We start from the raw sequence: 21,054 nt of genomic DNA, 5'->3' as shown, positions 1-21,054 counted from the left end.
TGCCTTGATTAAAGACTTCATAGATCTAGTAAGGGTCTGGGATTGCTCCGCTACCAGTTTATCTATAAACGCTGAGCATAAAGATTTCTGATAAGATGCAGATAGGGACGTTTTACATTCCGCACACTCTTTGTGTTTTGTCTTGGAAGATGACTTTTTGGGTGGCTTAGGGATCTAAAATAAATCATATAAAAACACCACATTAGTAAATAAAAGGAACGATCTCACCCATAATGAAAGTTTTCATTTTTCCCGTCCTTAGGACCAGTACCGGACTTGCAGGCCTGTAGTGCAGGATCACTTCATCAGCACATCCAAAATTGTGCCCCCGCTGGCTGCCTGCACCTGCCGCCGCATTTGTAGTTTAAAAGACGCGCCCCGCCACTCTACTTCCTGTGCGCCGGGAGAAGCCCCGCCCCCCCGACGTCATCTGTGAAGGACGGCCCCGCACGGACGCGCGGGTGCCATCTTGGAATCGGGTATGGAGAGCGTGGGGAGCCGCCTGAACACGGCCACAGCGACTCCCCGCAGGACCGGAGAGAGTGCAGGCGCAGGCAGACTTGTGGGGAGCGGCTTCCGGCACAGCCACAGAACTACCGCTCCCCAGGGATAGGTCTTCTCATGGCTCTAGCCACAGACCCCCCCCAGTGCTGGTGCTTCTTTTGAGGTATGTCTTTGCAGCGAGCCTGCTGCGCTGCTTCTCAGGATCTCCCATCTGGAGGACAGGAAACCTGAACTGGTGTTAGGTGGAGGTGTGTCCTTTTTTATCTTCTCAGGTTTCCTGTCCTGGTGGGAGGTCCTGAGTCGCACAGGGTGCCGTCATGGGTAAGGGGAAAAATAGAGAGAGAGAGAGACAGAAGTTTCATGTCCATAACCGGTTGGTGAACTTGGGCTTCCAAGATGGCCGCTGGGTTTGCAGGGGGAGGTTTAATTCATTCTGAGCATGCTCAAATAGTAAAATTGAATGTAAACGGATCCGCTTCAGACGGAGCCATCACAGACGGATCAGTCTCTATTGACTTCAATTGTTAGTTCAGACGGATCCGTTTGGCTGCGCTTCGTCATGCGGACACCAAAACGCTGCAAGCATCGTTTTCATGTCCGCCTCCAGAGCGGAATGGAGCCAAACTGATGCATTCTGAGCGTATCCTTATCCATTCAGAATGCATCGGAGATGAACGGATCCGTTTTGGGCCGCTTGTAAGAGCACTAAAACGGATCTCACAAGCGAACCCAGAAACGCCAGTGTGAAAGTAGCCTAAACAGTTTGAAGGTTTTCTAAGAGATGCTATCTTGGAGGACCTCAATGAAAATAAGCAAATAATGCCATATCAGCATGGCTTCATGATGGATCGGTCATATCAGACTAATTTAATCAGTTTCTATGAGGAGGTAAGTTCTAGACATGACAGCGGCGAATCAATGGATGTCGTATATCTGGACTTCTCCAAAGCATTTGACACAGTACCACATAAAAGGTTAGTATATAAAATGAGAATGCTCGGACTGGGAGAAAACGTCTGTAAGTGGGTAAGTAACTGGCTCAGTGATAGAAAACAGAGGGTGGTTATTAACGGTACACACTCAGATTGGGTCACTGTCACTAGTGGGGTACCTCAGGGGTCAGTATTGGGCCCTATTCTCTTCAATATATTTATTAATGATCTTGTAGAAGGCTTGCATAGTAAAGTATACATTTTCGCAGATGACACTAAACTGTGTAAAGTAATTTACACTGATGAGGACAGTATACTACTACAGAGGGATCTGGATAGATTGAAGGCTTGGGCAGATAAGTGGCAGATGGGGTTTAACACTGACAAATGTAAAGTTATGCACATGGGAAGGAATAATGCAAGTCACCCGTACATACTAAATGGTAAAACACTGGGTAACACTGACATGGAAAAGGATCTAGGAATTTTAATAAACAGCAAACTAAGCTGCAAAATCCAGTGTCAGGCAGCTGCTGCCAAGGCCAATAAGATAATGGGTTGCATCAAACGGGGCATAGATGCCCAGTGATGAGAACATAGTCCTACCACTTTACAAATCATTAGTCAGACCACACATGGAGTACTGTGTACAGTTCTGGGCTCCTGTGAACAAGGCAGACATAGCAGAGCTGGAGAGGGTCCAGAGGAGGGCAACTAAAGTAATAACTGGAATGGGTGGACTACAGTAACCTGAAAGATTATCAAAATTAGGGTTATTCACTTTAGAAAAAAGATGACTGAGGGGAGATCTAATTACTATGTATAAATATATCAGGGGTCAGTACAGACATCTATCCCATCAGCTATTTATCCCCAGGACTGTGACTGTGACGAGGGGACATCCTCTGCGTCTGGAGGAAAGAAGGTTTGTACACAAACATAGAAGAGGATTCTTTACGGTAAGAGCAGTGAGACTATGGAGCTCTCTGCCTGAGGAGGTGGTGATGGGGAGTACAATAAAGGAATTCAGGAGGGGCCTGGATGTATTTCTGGAGCGTAATCATATTACAGGCTATAGCTACTAGAGAGGGGTCGCTGATCCAGAGAGTTATTCTGATTGCCTGATTGGAGTCGGGAAGGAATTTTTTATTCCCCTAAAGTGAGGAAAATTGGCTTCTACCTCACAGTTTTTTTTTTGCCTTCCTCTGGATCAACTTGCAGGATGACAGGCCGAACTGGATGGACAAATGTCTTTTTTCGGCCTTATAAACTATGTTACTACGTTAGATAACACAGTGATAACTCTCTGAGGACAGATAATGTAGTAGATATCACCTGCAGTCCTATGTAACACAACAGATAACTCAGTGGTAACTCTCTGAGGACAGATAATGTAGTAGATGGGTGTGAGCCCCCTGAATTCAGAACACGCACAGTGTGACCTGAAGTCTGGGGCCAGGATGCGGCAAATTCTCAATCTCCTCCCCCAACCCTACCGTGAAACAGATTTGTGGATGGACATTATTATATACAGTAGAATACAGCAGCACATACCTCATCCATCCAGTGACGTCTCCTGTGATGTAGACTTTCCTCAGCGTCTTCATTCAGAGATGAGCCGCGTCTCTGCAGAGTTTCACTGATTTTTTTTTAGGTTCCTCACTTTACTCTCATCCTCTCCTTCCTGGTGTCTCAACACTGTCATGCTGCTCCCCCCCCCCCCCCCCCCCCAAATACTGTGCTAGAGCCAGACAGATAGTCCCCCATTCCCCATAATATTATTCCCCCTGTATATTATAATGGCCCCCTCTGTATCATTAATATAATGGCCCCTCTTTATTATTAATATAATGGCCCCCTCTTTATTATTAATATAATGGTCCCCTCTTTATTATTAATATAATGGTCCCCTCTTTATTATTAATATAATGGCCTCTTTTATTAGTAATAAAATGCCCCCTCTTTATTATTAATATAATGGCCCCTCTTTATTATTAATGTAATGGCCCCTCTTTATTATTAATGTAATGGCCCCTCTTTATTATTAATGTAATGGCCCCCTCTTTATTATTAATGTAATGGCCCCCTCTTTATTATTAATGTAATGGCCCCTCTTTATTATTAATGTAGTGGCCCCTCTTTATTATTAATATAATGGCCCCTCTTTATTATTAATGTAATGGCCCCTCTTTATTATTAATGTAATGTCCCCATCTTTATTATTATTATTGTAAGGAAATTATGTCTGTATCCACACACGTTCACATATATGTATTAATTCAGCCTTATATGCTTGTATTAAAGTATACAGAGTTCTTCTTTAAAGGAAGTAACAACAAGGTCTAGTAACACAAGCTAACAGGAAATGGCTGTCTGAAGCTCAAAACCGCATGGCTAAAAAGAGATATGCATGCTTTAACAAAAGAATGCCACATTTGTGATGAAGGTACCTGGAGAGAGAATTGCCGAATGCATGGCATCATAGCTGCAGAAACATATATATGCATATATACCTTTTACACATATATCTAACATGTGCATTAGACATATATTTTACATTTACCGCAATACAATATATATATATATATAAGCATCTTGTATATTGACGTTCACCTTTGGTTTAGATAAGTGAAGGACGTTTTATCAGGTAAATGTTGATACAAAATAAACAAAGATAATTCCGCGAAATATTTGAACAAAGCGAAGGTCGACCAAGGTTGTGGTTAGATATCTGAATTCTGAGAATTATAAATGCGTCACATATGTACCTTGTTTCTAGGAAATTATCATGACTTTTTTACTTTGGTTGTATAAAGGTGAAATTGATAAATTCGTTACCTGATTGGATTAGGCTTAGGGGAGGTATATGGTAATTATATGGTAATCTTGTGGTTTGTAGCTATAAATTGGCTACGATGTCAAAATAAAGGCGCAACCATTTTAAACCTATCAACGTGTATTGGTCTTCAGTGGTTGTCCGGCCGGAGGTTCACCCATAGACAAACCAGGGGCCCTTTCAATTGGTAGCAGAGGATGGTTCACTGACTATCCAGGTGAGTAATAATTTCTGCCACTATTTTATGTTGGTTGGAATGTTTCTCTCCTGGATACGGTGGATATCTGATGTATACTTGATGGCAGGTTAGTTGATGGCAGGTTAGTTTAGTGTTCATAAGACTGTGGGACAGACACGAGGCAGCACTCAGTGTTCTGCGTATCCTGATAGGAGCGGCGTCTCCCATCGGCACAGTGGTTGGCAGGGGATGTTGTTCCAGGAACATACATCATATTGTTGGCAGGGAATTTTCCGAATGTAGAACTAGTCTCTTCGGACGTTGGCAGGGATTTTTCAAGTGGGAATTAGTCCCATTTGACGGTTTATTGAGTTAAAGGATAACTCTGGATTTATGTGAAACAAGGAAACAAGGTACCCGGAATATATGTAAAGGAATACATATGATAAACAAAAACAGTGAGGGAAACGCATACATCTGAATGCAGATGTAGGTTTCTAACTCACTAGGATTGTCTGTGGAGTGAATTGTTTATAGAACATAACTGTACAGTTAAAACTTGGAAGGTGACATTGATTACTGCAGTCTATTAAATTCATAAATGGTGTTGCCCATATTGGATATTTTACACGTGTTATAAGAATATTGTACTAGTGGAAAATCTGATTGTACTGGCTTAATTGATCCTCAACATAACAGTACTAACACAATTACTTCCTGCTATTCAATTGCTGCTATTTAATTGCTGCTATTTCCACCTCACTGTTTGCTGCTTGTATATATATATATATATATATATATATATATATGTAGTTTCCAAAGATGAGGCAGCACTCCAATGAAAATAGAAAATGGATCCTTTATTCCCCTCTGTGCAACGTTTCAACCGTCTCAATGCGGTCTTTCTCAAGCATATCAACATGGTGTCATATGGGGGTATATATACCCATAATACATTGCAAATAACAACAGTGACAATTATTCAATTGAAGATAAAATAACATAAATAGTGTATTGTATGGTACAAAAAAGCATCCCTGCTAAGTGATCTCTGTGACTCAGTGTTCATCATGATTCAATACAGTGTACAAACACATTAAACATTGTAGCAACATCAAAATAAGTTGATTGATCAATATCCAATTCATCAATAAAGTGTAATATCACCTGTGTGTAAAGAGTGCATAAAGATTTAAAAACAAACTCACACGGGGGCGTGTGGATCGGAGCGCCAAAAATCCGCGTCCCTGCCACCAGACTGCGCATGCTCAGAGCACCTGCCACGTCACCAAAGACACGCCCCAACCCCCGGAGCCAAGCGTCATCACCATGGAGATGTGTGAACACATGACCAGGGTGATAGACCCATGACTCCACAGGAGGATGCGCCGGGTAGGTCCACGCCCACAAGGCCGGACGAACGTCGCCAGGCAACAATAAACATTGCTAACATGGCAACGACAGTCCCGCAACGTGCGCCCAGATCCGTCCCAGGCCACATGACAGGTACAGGCATCAAACACAGAAAGATGGCCGGGAAGAAAGGGGAAAAATTACAGACGAGGGGAGAGAAACAACACTGGCATCGCAACAAAGAACTATGTGGGAAAGAGACCATCAGATCACTATATATATATATATAGAGGTATATGGAGAACGGAGTACACGTGGCTTTAATAAAGTATATCAGCACTGGAAAACATAACCTGTGCCATACTTATGTAATCAGACAATAGGACGGGGACCAACGGGTCCCGCCGTTCTCACGGCAGAAACCCCGGTCCATTGCGGGCATGGGATCGGAGACACGTTCATGCCAAAGATCCCAGGCCCAACCACCGACCCTTCAGTCCATGAAAAAAGAAAAGAAAAGCCACTACTCCAGATAAATGACATGATTAAAATACACCCACACATTGAGTAGTAAAACCAGTATAGATGCGTCCAGAGATCTCTCCCATCACCATAATCCCAACATAGAGAGGCAGGAGAAGGCGCATACCGTCCACCAAACCCACCAGCGGAGCACCAATAATCTAGAGAAAGAAAAAAGAAGTCATATATAAGCAATAGGACAGAGAATTATACATCTGCATGTAACAAATTGGTCATATATTAATGACACCAATATAGAATTCACATACACAAGGGCATGACACACAGAGAAACAAAACAGGGATAGCACAGGGGCCATCCTATATTACACTCCACTTAAAGTCAACATTGAGACCATAAGGTCTCAGTGTGTTGAGACGATGGATCCATCTCAGCTCACGTTGTTTGAGAGCCAATGTCCTGTCGCCTCCCCTCCTAGACAGAGTAATGTGGTCCACTAACATAAATTTTAAATCCTTCTCTTTGTGGTTGGCCTCGACAAAATGTTTAGGTACAGGCAAATCTTTTCTTTTTTGTCTGATAGAGAACCGATGATTATTCAGACGTGCCTTCATGTCACAAGTGGTCTCCCCAACATAGAGGAGACCACATGGACAGGAGAGCACGTAAATCACGTAAGAACTGTTACATGTCAAAAAATGTCCAATCGCATATTGAGTCCCTGTAATAGGATGGGTAAACTTCTCCCCCTTGGTCATGTAGGCGCAATTAACGCAGCCAAGGCAGGGATAGGAACCCAACCTACGGGAGCCAATGTGAGACTGTACCAAAGTTTTGACAGGAATGTCCGCTCGGACCAACTTGTCCCGAAAATTGGTACTGTCAAAGGTGGTACTGTCAAAGGCATGACATTAGAGAAATTGCTCTTAAGTATTGCCCAGTGTTTACGGACAATCTGAGCAATCTGGACACTCTGTTCCGAATACGTTGTTATAAAAGGTATCCTTTCAACTTTACTATGTGTAACATCTAGAGATATCTGTTGTGGATCTTTCACTTTATTCAGATGTTTATTGATCACCCGAACAGGGTAACCACGTTCCCTAAATTTATGCATCATTTGGGAAAAACGAGTCGGGAGTAAATTTGGATCCTGCACCTGCCACCCAAGGTCTATTATCAACTCTGTGCCCTACAGCCAATTACTTAGGGTTAAGAGGGTGGTGCAGGATCCAAATTTACTCCCGACTCGTTTTTCCCAATGTCTTACAGGCGTTCTGCCAATTTTCGGGACAAGTTGGTCCGAGCGGACATTCCTGTCAAAACTTTGGTACAGTCTCACATTGGCTCCCGTAGGTTGGGTTCCTATCCCTGCCTTGGCTGCGTTAATTGCGCCTACATGACCAAGGGGGAGAAGTTTACCCATCCTATTACAGGGACTCAATATGCGATTGGACATTTTTTGACATGTAACAGTTCTTTACGTGCTCTCCTGTCCATGTGGTCTCCTCTATGTTGGGGAGACCACTTGTGACATGAAGGCACGTCTGAATAATCATCGGTTCTCTATCAGACAAAAAAGAAAAGATTTGCCTGTACCTAAACATTTTGTCGAGGCCAACCACAAAGAGAAGGATTTAAAATTTATGTTAGTGGACCACATTACTCTGTCTAGGAGGGGAGGCGACAGGACATTGGCTCTCAAACAACGTGAGCTGAGATGGATCCATCGTCTCAACACACTGAGACCTTATGGTCTCAATGTTGACTTTAAGTGGAGTGTAATATAGGATGGCCCCTGTGCTATCCCTGTTTTGTTTCTCTGTGTGTCATGCCCTTGTGTATGTGAATTCTATATTGGTGTCATTAATATATGACCAATTTGTTACATGCAGATGTATAATTCTCTGTCCTATTGCTTATATATGACTTCTTTTTTCTTTCTCTAGATTATTGGTGCTCCGCTGGTGGGTTTGGTGGACGGTATGCGCCTTCTCCTGCCTCTCTATGTTGGGATTATGGTGATGGGAGAGATCTCTGGACGCATCTATACTGGTTTTACTACTCAATGTGTGGGTGTATTTTAATCATGTCATTTATCTGGAGTAGTGGCTTTTCTTTTCTTTTTTCATGGACTGAAGGGTCGGTGGTTGGGCCTGGGATCTTTGGCATGGACGTGTCTCCGATCCCATGCCCGCAATGGACCGGGGTTTCTGCCGTGAGAACGGCGGGACCCGTTGGTCCCCGTCCTATTGTCTGATTACATAAGTATGGCACAGGTTATGTTTTCCAGTGCTGATATACTTTATTAAAGCCACGTGTACTCCGTTCTCCATATACCTCTATATATATATATATATATAGTGATCTGATGGTCTCTTTCCCACATAGTTCTTTGTTGCGATGCCAGTGTTGTTTCTCTCCCCTCGTCTGTAATTTTTCCCCTTTCTTCCCGGCCATCTTTCTGTGTTTGATGCCTGTACCTGTCATGTGGCCTGGGACGGATCTGGGCGCACGTTGCGGGACTGTCGTTGCCATGTTAGCAATGTTTATTGTTGCCTGGCGACGTTCGTCCGGCCTTGTGGGCGTGGACCTACCCAGCGCATCCTCCTGTGGAGTCATGGGTCTATCACCCTGGTCATGTGTTCACACATCTCCATGGTGATGACGCTTGGCTCCGGGGGTTGGGGCGTGTCTTTGGTGACGTGGCAGGTGCTCTGAGCATGCGCAGTCTGGTGGCAGGGACGCGGATTTTTGGCGCTCCGATCCACACGCCCCCGTGTGAGTTTGTTTTTAAATCTTTATGCACTCTTTACACACAGGTGATATTACACTTTATTGATGAATTGGATATTGATCAATCAACTTATTTTGATGTTGCTACAATGTTTAATGTGTTTGTACACTGTATTGAATCATGATGAACACTGAGTCACAGAGATCACTTAGCAGGGATGCTTTTTTGTACCATACAATACACTATTTATGTTATTTTATCTTCAATTGAATAATTGTCACTGTTGTTATTTGCAATGTATTATGGGTATATATACCCCCATATGACACCATGTTGATATGCTTGAGAAAGACCGCATTGAGACGGTTGAAACGTTGCACAGAGGGGAATAAAGGATCCATTTTCTATTTTCATTGGAGTGCTGCCTCATCTTTGGAAACTATACCTATCTATAGCCGTTTAAGCCTGCGGTTGAGAGGACTTGCACCCGTTATATATTTTTTTGGTCTTGTGCTGCTGGGCTGCTTTTTTGGTTTATATATATATATATATATATATATATATATATATATATATATATATATATAGAGAGAGTTCATTGTCAATTTTATTAAACATTATGGGTAACGGCGTGGGAAAGGATCTGGATGGTGAGCCAGAGACCAGACCCACACCGTTACATTTTGTATCAGGCACCTGTGGGATTAGTGTAACTGATCCATTTTGGGTAAATATCTGTGGCCGCAGTCAGCAACTGTGTATTACGCAGATCAGCTCTGTAGGTCCTCGCAATGAAGGGGACTGGGAGGAGGTTAAAAAAATGGTGGGGCTTCACCCGAAATATAACTATCCCGCCGGTGCCTGGGATGAAAATTATATGAAAACATGTTTTAAGAAATGGGAGAAGGCATTAAAAGAGTACAGAAAGAGATTTCCACCAACCCATCACATATACTTAAAACAGGATAGGGGGACAATGAGTAAAAGGGAAGAAGTTCCATGGTCAGAAATTCTGCCCTCCTTGCCAGAAAAACCACCGGCATATGACGTGACGGTATTAGAACCAGAAAAGGCAACACTCCCAGCTGTCTCTACGGAGGACATGCTACAAGACCCTTATGATAAGGTCCCCTGTCCAAAACAAGCAACAGCACCAGAATTATTATTATTTTCTGGTGAGAATCAAAAGAGAACTGGACTGTACCCGGATTTGGGGGATAGAGATTCCCTTTTGAGTACTGCAGTTATAGTGACAGCAGCACTTATGGAACAAGCAGATGTGACTCCACAACTCAAACAGGCTCAGGAAAGAAGAAATGAATATAGAGAGAGCATGGACATGTATGTACAGGAGCTGATGCAACTGAGGGATAAACTAAAGACAGACATAGTCTACATTAAACAACTTCCCTTCAGGGTGTCTTTCCCGTCATATATAATCACGAGGACCCAGATAATACTGACCTTCCTAGTGAGGAACAGATGGATGAATTGAAGGGCATTTTGGGAGGAGAGAGTGTGGGAGAACCAGAGCTGTGACTAACAAAAAAAAACAGCTGCTGACCGAGATAGAAAAACTAAGATAGGAGGAGAATGGATGAAAAGATACAAAGAGGATTCAGGCTTACACACAATGTTAAATACAAAACAAGAGCCGAAAGAGTATTTTTATAGTTTCTGTAAGAGACTGTTGGACCTCTACAGTAGTACAGGGATGAATTCACCTGAATTGTTCAAGACTACATGTATGACTAATGGGGACCCCAAGACAACACAACTAATAAAATTAGTGAATAACGAATGGCTTACTCAATCGGTGACAGAATTTATGGATGACATAGCAAAACGCTCGGCCTCTGGTGTTTTCAATCAAAAGGGAGGAGTATTCCCATTGTTAATGCAGCAGGACATACAACAGGAGTCTATATTGTCAGGTGGGGAAAGCAATTACATGATGATGTCAGGTTTCTCCCGGGGAAGGAATAATAGAAGAGGTCCGAGAAGTAGGGGCCAGGCAGATTACCTGGGAAGAGTAGAAAGAAATCAGAGACAGGGCTGTTTCATTTGTGGGAGTCTAGGTCACTGGAGGCGGGAATGTCCAAAGGTGAGAGATGAAGATAGGAGAGGATACAGAGGGAGAGGCGCCTCTGACTACCGAGGGGGACCCAGACAACAGGAAAGACAGCAAGATATGACAAGAAGACAACCCCAGGGAGATCTTATTAACATACACTGGCCAGCACAGGATGGGGGGAGTAGACAACCCAATCTGCAATCAGATTTACAGAGGTGGTCTGAGCATGAACAGTACCCGTCCCCACGGGGGAACAATCACTATTAGGGGTGCCCAGAACGAGTCCCGTCCTTCATTATGCATTTTGTTCCAACTGATTGGCAAGTCTTACCACAAGTAATACTGCAAATTGATGGTATTAAAGTTAATTTATTGCTTGACACCGGAGCAACGACTTCAAGTGTAAACAAAATAGACTTCATTAATGATAAATGCACCGAAGGAAGTTCTATGGGTATAAATGGGACGACAGTGATACATAAGGTGACAGCACCGCTCCCGGTTTGTACTCTTACGGGGGAACTAGTGACGCACATGTCTTTCGCAGTCCTACTAGAATGCCCCGTTGGCCTATTAGGAAGGGATCTAATGGCAGCATTACAGATTTCATTAGTCTTTGACAAAAAGGGAAGACTGACGGCAACCTCAATGAAATGTGACCTGACAAACCCAAAGAGACGTGACATGAATGGGTTCTTTTTAAGCATACCAATGTCCCTGGAGAATCATCCAATTTGGGCAAAATGTAAAGACTCAGTAGGAACGATTAACTGTGAGCCCTACCGGCCCTGTTTGAAGGAGGGGGGTATGCCAACCTTTCAGAAACAATACCCATTGAGTGAGGAAAAGTTAGAGGGTATAAGGCCACAAATTGAGAAATACTTGCAGATGGGAATTCTTAGGAAAATTGTCAGTCCCTGGAATACCCAGATAAATCCTGTAAAAAAGGCTAATGGCACATGGAGACTGGTACAGGATCTGAGGAAGGTAAACAAGGCAATTGTCCCACTTCCCCCCCTTGGTGGCAGATCTTACAGCTGTGTTTGGGGCCATTCCTGCGGGATCCAAATACTACACTGTAGTTGACCTCAGTAATGCGTTCTTTTCCATACCAGTGGCCTGGGATGCACAAAATCTTTTTGCTTTTCAGTGGGCTGATGATGGTCAGGTGACTTGGACCCGTCTCCCACAAGGTTTTGGGGATAGTCCAGCAGCCTTTTCCATTGTATTAAAGGCTACATTGGAAGATTGGGAACCAAAGAGGGGATCCACCTTAATACAGTACACAGACGACCTTTTACTCTCCAATTCGGAATTAGAAGCCTGCGAAATAGATTCACGGAGTTTATTAGACCACTTGGCAAGCAAAGGACACCTGGCCTCGAAGAAGAAAATCCAATATGCAAGTACCCAGGTAGAGTATCTGGGGTGCATAATAGAGGCAGGAGAGAGAAAGATCTCACCCGCTAGAGTCAAGGCAGTGACCTACCTAAGCAGGCCAAGGGACAAAGCTACAATGCTGTCCTTTCTAGGGTCAATAGTGTATTGTAGGCAGTGGATTCCCGATTGCTCCCATTGGGATTCAATCCTAAGAAAAACTACACTCACAGAAGCACCAAAGGTAGTGGAGTGGACAGAGGACAGAGTAGAAGCCTTTGAGAGATTGATTCGGTCCCTGACCCAAGCCCCAGCCTTGGCCCTGGCAGATTATGAAAAGCCATTCCAATTATACTGTGTGGTATCGGGAGAAACCTATGCAGCGGTTTTGACTCAGACACATGGGGGAAGAAACAGGCCAGTTTCATACCTATCGAGAAAATTACCTCCTGTAGTTCTTGGAATGCCTCACTGTCTCCAAGCATTAGCAGCCGCGGCTATGTCAGTAAAGGATGCTACTAAGATAGTCCATGGAAATGTAATGGAACTTTTCACCACTCATACAGTCTTGTCCCTCCTTCAAAACATGACCACACAACACATGACAGCTCAGAGATTGTCCGGATATGAGACCATATTACTCAGTACAGCAAACCTGTTGATAAAGACATGTCCAGACACCTCACCAGTGATAAGATTTTTGCATACACTTTTGAGACTTAAGCGTGAAGGTTCTGACGAACAAGTAGACCCAATACCTGAACACAGATGTGATGAAATGATCTTGTCATGCACAACACCTAGGGCAGATTTAAAGGACACACCACAGACTGACAGTATAGATGTTTTTGTGGATGGATCATGCACAAGACCAGATGATAGGACATACCAAACAGGTTACGCAGTGGTCATGCTCCCAAATCAAGTGATAGAAGCTGAACCAATTGTCACAACTTCGGCACAACAAGCTGAGCTGGTAGCGCTCACAAGAGCCTGTGAAATATTCGCAGGACACAGTGAATATTTATACTGACAGTAGCTATGCATTTGGAACAGTGCATGATTATGCATTAATATGGAACAATAGGGGGTATATCTCAGCAGACGGGAAGAAGGTAGCGAATCAGAAATACATAGATCACTTGCTACATGCAATTCAGTTGCCAGAAGCCATAAGTGTGATAAAAGTGAAAGGACACTCTACAAAAGGAGATTATCAAGCTATGGGAAACAACCTAGCAGACAGAGCAGCAAAAATGGCAGCCAAGAGAGACACGAGAAGGGAAAGTAAGTTATTATTCATGACGGATTTTGAAAGTGAAAACTGGGTGTCAGTAGTATATCAACTTCAGAAGCAGTCTACCAGTGAGGACATCAAGTACTGGAAATCTCAGGGACTGCAGATGACAGGTACAGGTATGTGGACAAAAGATCGGATATTGGGGGTTCCTACTGCATCAGCACCACTCCTAATATCCTATCTTCATGGTCCTGGACATTTAGGAAAACAGTACATATCAGAACATTACAAGTCACTGTTCTGTACACAGAAATTGCAGAGATTGATAGACGATCTGGTCGACTCATGCATGACTTGTGCACAGAATAATGTTTAAGGAAAAGCACACGGAAGGCATGGGAATCTACCACCCCCTACAGGCCCTCTGCAAGATTTGCAGATGGATTACACACACATGCCAAAGCAACCCGGGAATATAAGATATCTCCTTGTAATAGTCTGTAGGTTCTCCGGATGGTGTGTAGCCATACCTACTTCAGGAGAAACAGCTGGTGTGACAGCTAGGGCATTGATAAATCAATGGATTTCACTGTATGGACTCCCTCGGGTAATACATTCAGATCAGGGACCTGCTTTCCAGTCCAAACTAATACAAGAACTGACGAAGATTCTGGGTTTCCAGTGGAAGCTCAATATAGCCTACCACCCTCAAAGCGCAGGAGTAGTGGAAAGAATGAACAGAACCATTAAGGATAGGTTAAAAAAGGCTACTTCAGGAACATTGAAAGATTGGCTGAAATTTCTACCCGCCATTCTCTACCAAATAAGAACGACACCAAATAAACAGACAGGGTTGTCACCTTTCAATTATAATGGCCACTCTTTATTATTAATGTAGTAGCCCCCTCTTTATTATTAATGTAATGGCCCCTCTTTATTATTAATATAATGGCCCCCTCTTTATTATTAATGTAATGGCCCCCTCTTTATTATTAATGTAATGGCCCCCTCTTTATTATTAATATAATGGCCCCCTCTTTATTATTAATATAATGGCCCCCTCTTTATTATTAATGCAATGGCCCCCTCTTTATTATTAATGCAATGGCCCCCTCTTTATTATTAATATAATGGCCCCTCTTTAGTATTAATGTAATGGCCGTCCTGTAAAGATGACTGCAAGAGCACAGCGCAGACTGCTCAATGAGGTGAAGAAGAATCCTAGAGTGTCAGCTAAAGACTTACACAAGTCTCTGGCATATGCTAACATCCCTGTTAGCGAATCTACGATACGTAAAACACTAAACAAGAATGGATTTCATGGGAGGATACCACAGAGGAAGCCACTGCTGTCCAAAAAAAACATTGCTGCACGTTTAGTTTGCACAAGAGCACCTGGATGTTCCACAGCAGTACTGGCAAAATATTCTGTGGACAGATGAAACCAAAGTTGAGTTGTTTGGAAGAAACACACAGCACTATGTGTGGAGAAAAAGAGGCACAGCACACCAACATCAAAACCTCATGCCAACTGTGAAGTATGGTGGTGGGGGCATCATGGTTTGGGGCTGCTTTGCTGTGTCAGGGCCTGGACGGATTGCTGTCATCGAAAGAAAAATGTTTATCAAGACATTTTGCAGGAGAACTTAAGGCCATCTGTCCACCAGCTGAAGCTCAATAGAAGATGGGTGCTGCAACAGGACAACAACCCGAAGCATAGAAGTAAATCAACAACAGAATGGCTTAAACAGAAGAAAATCCGCCTTCTGGAGTGGCCCAGTCAGAGTCCTGACCTCAACCAGATTGAGATGCTGTGGCATGACCTCAAGAAAGCGATTCACACCAGACATCCCAAGAATATTGCTTAACTGAAACAGTTCTGTAAAGAGGAATGGTCAAGAATTACTCCTGACCGTTGTGCATGTCTGATCTGCAACTACAGGAAACGTTTGGTTGAAGTTATTGCTGCCAAAGGAGGTTCAACCAGTTATTAAATCCAAGGGTTCACATACTTTTTCCACCTGCACTGTGAATGTTTACATGGTGTGTTCAATAAAACATGGTAACACTTACTTCTTTGTGTGTTATTAGGTTAAGCAGATTGTGATTGTCTAATGTTGTGACTTAGATGAAGATCAGATCACATTTTATGACCAATTTGTGCAGAAATCTATATCATTTCAAAGGGTTCACAAACTTTTTCTTGCAACTGTATATAATTCCACATGTGTTAATTCATAGTTTTGATGCCTTCAGTGTGAATCTACAATTTGCATCGTCATGAAAATAAAGAAAACTCTTTGAATGAGAAGGTGTGTCCAAGCTTTTGGTCTGTACTGTATATATATATATAAAAAAAATATATATACTTATCTCTCTCCGTCACAGCTTGTGGTGCAGTGTGACCCCCCCCCCTCAACTCTCCCAGTACTAAAATCATTGGTGGCAGTGGCCACAGGGTGTAGATATGCTAGGATATGCCCCCATTGTCTGATAGGTGTGGGTCCCACCAAGCGGGAAGAGCTTTGTCTGAAGGACCCCGGATTTCCCAGGGTCCGTCCACCACCAAGCGCTGCTCCTATAGAAGTGCGCGGCCCATGCATCCATTCATTTCTGTGGGGCAGACGGAAATTGCCAAGCCAGCGCTCTGCTATTTTCGCCAGCCCCATAGAAATAAATGGAGGGCGGCTGCGCATGCACAGTACGCCTTCCGTTCATTTCCCCGCTCCGTTCTCATTGTAGGTGCGGGTCCCACCGCTGGGACCCGCACCTATCAGACAATGGGGACATATCCTAGCGATATGCCCCCATTGTCTGAGATGAGAAAACCCCTTTAAGGATATAGATACTCAAAGATTTGCTTATCTATTCCTGCTAGGTATAAAGATTAGGCGACTTTCACACTGGCGTTTTGGCTTTCCGTTTGCGAGATCCGTTCAGGGCTCTCACAGGCGGTCCAAAACGGATCAGTTTTGCCCTAATGCATTCTGAAATGGAAATGGATCCGCTCAGAATACATCAGTTTGGCTTAGGGGTGGGCGATATGGGCTAAAATCTATATTGCGATATAATTTTAAGCATATGCGATATATATCGCGATATATTGTTTTCTATATTTGGGGGGGCGTGTTTTAATCTTTTTTTTTATTTTTATTTAATAACTATTAGGCTCCTTAAGGGCTAGAACCCTTGTCATATTCACCCTAATAGTGCTCTATCAGGGTGAATAGGACTTTACACTCTCCCCGCTGCCCTGTCCCCTCCCCTAAACAGTGCCATCCACAGATCCCCCTCCCCAAAACGGTGCCATCCACAGATCCCCCCTCCCCTAAACAGTGCCATCCACAGATCCCCCTCCCCAAAACGGTGCCATCCACAGATCCCCCCCTCCCCTAAACAGTGCCATCCACAGATCCCCCCCTCCCCTAAACGGTGCCATCCACAGATCCCCCTCCCCAAAACGGTGCCATCCACAGATCCCCCTCCCCTAAACAGTGCCATCCACAGATTCCCCCCTTCCCTAAACAGTGCCATCCACAGATTCCCCCTTCCCTAAACAGTGCCATCCACAGATCCCCCCTCCCCTAAACAGTGCCATCCACAGATCCCCCCCTCCCCTAAACAGTGCCATCCACAGATCCCCCCTCCCCTAAACAGTGCCATCCACAGATCCCCCCCCCCCTCCCCTAAACGGTGCCATCCACAGATCCCCCCCTCCCCTAAACGGTGCCATCCACAGATCCCCCCCTCCCCTAAACAGTGCCATCCACAGATCCCCTTCCCCTAAACGGTGCCATCCACAGATTCCCTTCCCCTAAACGGTGCCATCCACAGATTCCCCCCCCCTAAACGGTGCCATCTCCCCTAAACGGTGCCATCCACAGATCCCCCCTCCCCTAAACGGTGCCATCCACAGATCCCCCCCCTCCCCTAAACGGTGCCATCCAAAGATCCCCCCCTCCCATAAACGGTGCCATCCAAAGATCCCCCCCTCCCATAAACGGTGCCATCCACAGATCCCCCCCCCTCCCATAAACGGTGCCATCCACAGATCCCCCCCCCCTCCCATAAACGGTGACATCTACAGATCCCCCCCCTCCCCTAAACAGTGCCATGCACAGATCCCCCCTCCCCTAAACGGTGCCATCCACAGATCCCCGCCCCTCCCCTAAACGGTGCCATCCAAAGATCCCCCCCTCCCATAAACGGTGCCATCCACAGATCCCCCCCTCCCATAAACGGTGCCATCCACAGATCCCCCCTCCCATAAACGGTTCCATCCACAGATCCCCCCCCCTCCCATAAACGGTGCCATCCACAGATCCCCCCCCTCCCCTAAACGGTGCCATCCACAGATCCCCCCCTCCCCTAAACGGTGCCATCCAAAGATCCCCCCCCTCCTATAAACGGTGCCATCCACAGATCCCCCCCCCTCCCATAAACGGTGCCATCCACAGATCCCCCCCATCCCCTAAACGGTGCCATCCACAGATCCCCCCCTCCCCTAAACGGTGCCATCCACAGATACCATACCCCCTCGCCCGACGCTCACAGGAATACATCTAAAAACTAATCAGTAACTTTATTCATTGCTGATCTCTTTACTGTATACCTTACTAGGTCTTAGCTCCGGTAACAGCAGGCAGTGCGGGCGGGCGGCGCTCACTCACTGACGTGCCGCCTAGTGGGAGGAGCAGGCGCGTGACGTCAGTGAGTGAGCGCCGCCCGCCCGCACTGCCTGCTGTTACCGGAGCTAAGACATAGTAAGGCTACTTTCACACCTGCGTTCAGGTGTCCGCTCGTGAGCTCCGTTTGAAGGGGCTCACAAGCGGCCCTGAACGCAGCCGTCTGGCCCTGATGCATTCTCAGTGGAGGCGGATCCACTGAGAATGCATCCGCCTGCCAGCGCTCAGCCTCCGCTCCGCTCAGTGAGCAGACACCTGAACGCTGCAAGCAGCGTTCGGGTGTCCGCCTGGCCGTGCGGAGGCGAGCGGATCTGTCCAGACTTATAATGGAAGTCAATAGGGACGGATCCGCTTGAAGATGACACCATATGGCTCAATCTTCAAGCGGATCCGTCCCCCATTGACTTTCAATGTAAAGTCTGAACAGATCCGCTCAGGCTACTTTCACACTTAGAAATTTTTCTAAGTTATAATGCAGACGGATCCGTTATGAACGGATGCAAACGTCTGCATTATAGGAGCGGATCCGTCTGATGAAACATCAGACGGACCCGCTCCGAACGCTAGTGTGAAAGTAGCCTAAGGTATACAGTAAAGAGATCACCAATGAATAAAGTTACTGATTAGTTTTTAAATGTTCTACTGTGAGCGGCGTGGCCCTGTATATTCTAACCCCCAGGCAAGCGTCCCCGTCACCATGGAAACGCCTGGGGGTTAGAATATACCATCGGATTTGAGTTTTCACAAGCTCACTGAGATCATGAAAACTCAATGATTTACTGTCAGTCCCTCCCCTCCTCCTCCTCCTAATCTGTTCTCATTGGTGGTCAGCGGCAGCCGCGCACAGTGGGGAGGGAGGGACTCTCTCCTTCTCCTTCTCCACTGTGCCGGCTCAGAAGAACATAGTGCGCACAGAGAGCGCGATCATATCACTGTCCGGCGATATAGGCGATATGCACAAAATCCATATCGTGGCACAAATTTATATCACATATCGCCTATATCGCCCACCCCTAGTTTGGCTCCGTTCAGTCTCCGTTCTGCTCTGGAGGTGGACACGTTTTGGTGTCCGCCTGATGATGCAGAGGCAAACGGATCCGTCCTGACACACAATGTAATGGGGACGGATCAGTTTACACTGACACAATAGAAAACGGATCCGTCCCTTATTGACTTTGAATGGTGTTCAAGACGTTTTGGCTATGTTACAGATAATACAACCAAATCCGTTCTGAACGGAGGTAGACATTTGTATTATCTGAACGGAAGCGTTTGTGCAGATCCATGACGGATCCGCACCAAACGTGAGTGTGAAAGTAGCCTTACAGATGCCACTTACCTTAGATTCCAAGATCCATAAGATGTCTCCTCCCTACAGCTCTGTCCCTCATGGTTCTGACTGTTTACAAAACAAAACTTGTACTGAATCCCTGGGGTTTCTGAAGCAAAGCAGCAGGGGCACAGAGGCTAAATACACTACATCTCAGCAGTATTAGCAGTTCCCCTACACTGCTCATCTACATAAATATTACAGCTCTGCTACATACCCGCTGGAATTACAAACTGCAGAGCAGCTAAACCTGGTCATGTGATTTACATAACTCCTCCCACACATGATCACATTGTTATGACATCATCACAGGTCCTTTACTTCCTTCTGCAGCATAGCCTGGAGCCTGACTCCTCCCACACATGATCACATGGTCATGACATCACAGGGATCTCAAGTCTCCCGGAGGTTCCCGCTATTAGATAGCGGCTCCCTGACACCCGCATGTGAAACAATATATCCCGGAAAGGTTTACTGATAGCAGAGCAGAGAGATAAGAGAAGTGACAGGACAGAGTTTAGATTACAGGTTGAATTAACTCTTTAGGGTCAAATTGGCTTCTCAAGGAGATATATATGTTAAAGGCATCCCTTCTGTCTCATTCAGTAGCTATAGAACTATTGAGAGAGATGTATTTTTTTTTAAATACATTTACACATTTAACCCTCCATTTTAATTATATTATTTACCCCAGTGTTAAATTCACACCTCCTGGATGCTTGTTTTTTTCCTACAGTGGGGTAGATAATTACACACAGGGTTTTAAAGAATAAACTTCCCGACTCAGACCAAGAGCCGACTCAGCAAGTGAATCGAAGCGCGTGCGCACAGTGCAAGAAGAAGCCGATGCCAGCAGTCTGCAACGGCGCATCAGGCTGAGCCTGTGCGCACGCGCGGGATCTCAAAGCGGGAGGGGGAGGGAGGGAGGGGCGGCACTGAGGAGTAGAAGGCGGCGCTGGGCACGAACGGCGATGCGTGCGGCCGGGCACCATGCATCCACAGACCTCCCCTGCTTGGGCACCTTAATTCAATGATTGACAGGTTAGTAAAACCTGTTTTTCCGCAGAATAAAGCCACAAATAGCTTTTATAAGGCCACCTTAGAAATCAGAATGCTACCCTGGACATGAGCATATGTTTAGCTCACAGGGTGTATAGGTGGTGACAGAATCCCTTTAATCATATACAGAAATATGATAATTTGGGGCAGGGTAATGAGCCCAGTCCTCCACACCATAGAGCAGAGTGTGCAGATACTGCATAGGTTTGGAAAATGTAATAAAAAGTTTGTGAAAGAAAAAAAAATAAAACCTCCCTGAAATGAGA

General features: G+C 45.0%; 1 protein-coding gene across 1 annotated transcript in view; it reads right to left on the bottom strand.

Annotated features, from left to right (window-relative positions):
* Positions 1-19,760, bottom strand: part of LOC122939863 (gastrula zinc finger protein XlCGF17.1-like) — a 95,943-nt gene extending 76,183 nt beyond the window's left edge. The window contains exon 1 of the mRNA XM_044296059.1: positions 19,739-19,760. The gene's annotated coding sequence lies outside the window, so the exon portion shown is untranslated. The remainder of the gene's footprint in view (positions 1-19,738) is intronic.
* Positions 19,761-21,054: the final 1,294 nt, after the last annotated feature.

Source organism: Bufo gargarizans, chromosome 6, assembly GCF_014858855.1.
Source record: "Bufo gargarizans isolate SCDJY-AF-19 chromosome 6, ASM1485885v1, whole genome shotgun sequence".
Classification (NCBI taxonomy): Eukaryota; Metazoa; Chordata; class Amphibia; order Anura; family Bufonidae; genus Bufo; species Bufo gargarizans.
The sequence above is the reverse complement of the archived record's forward strand: the minus strand, read 5'-3'. Positions and strand labels throughout refer to the sequence as shown.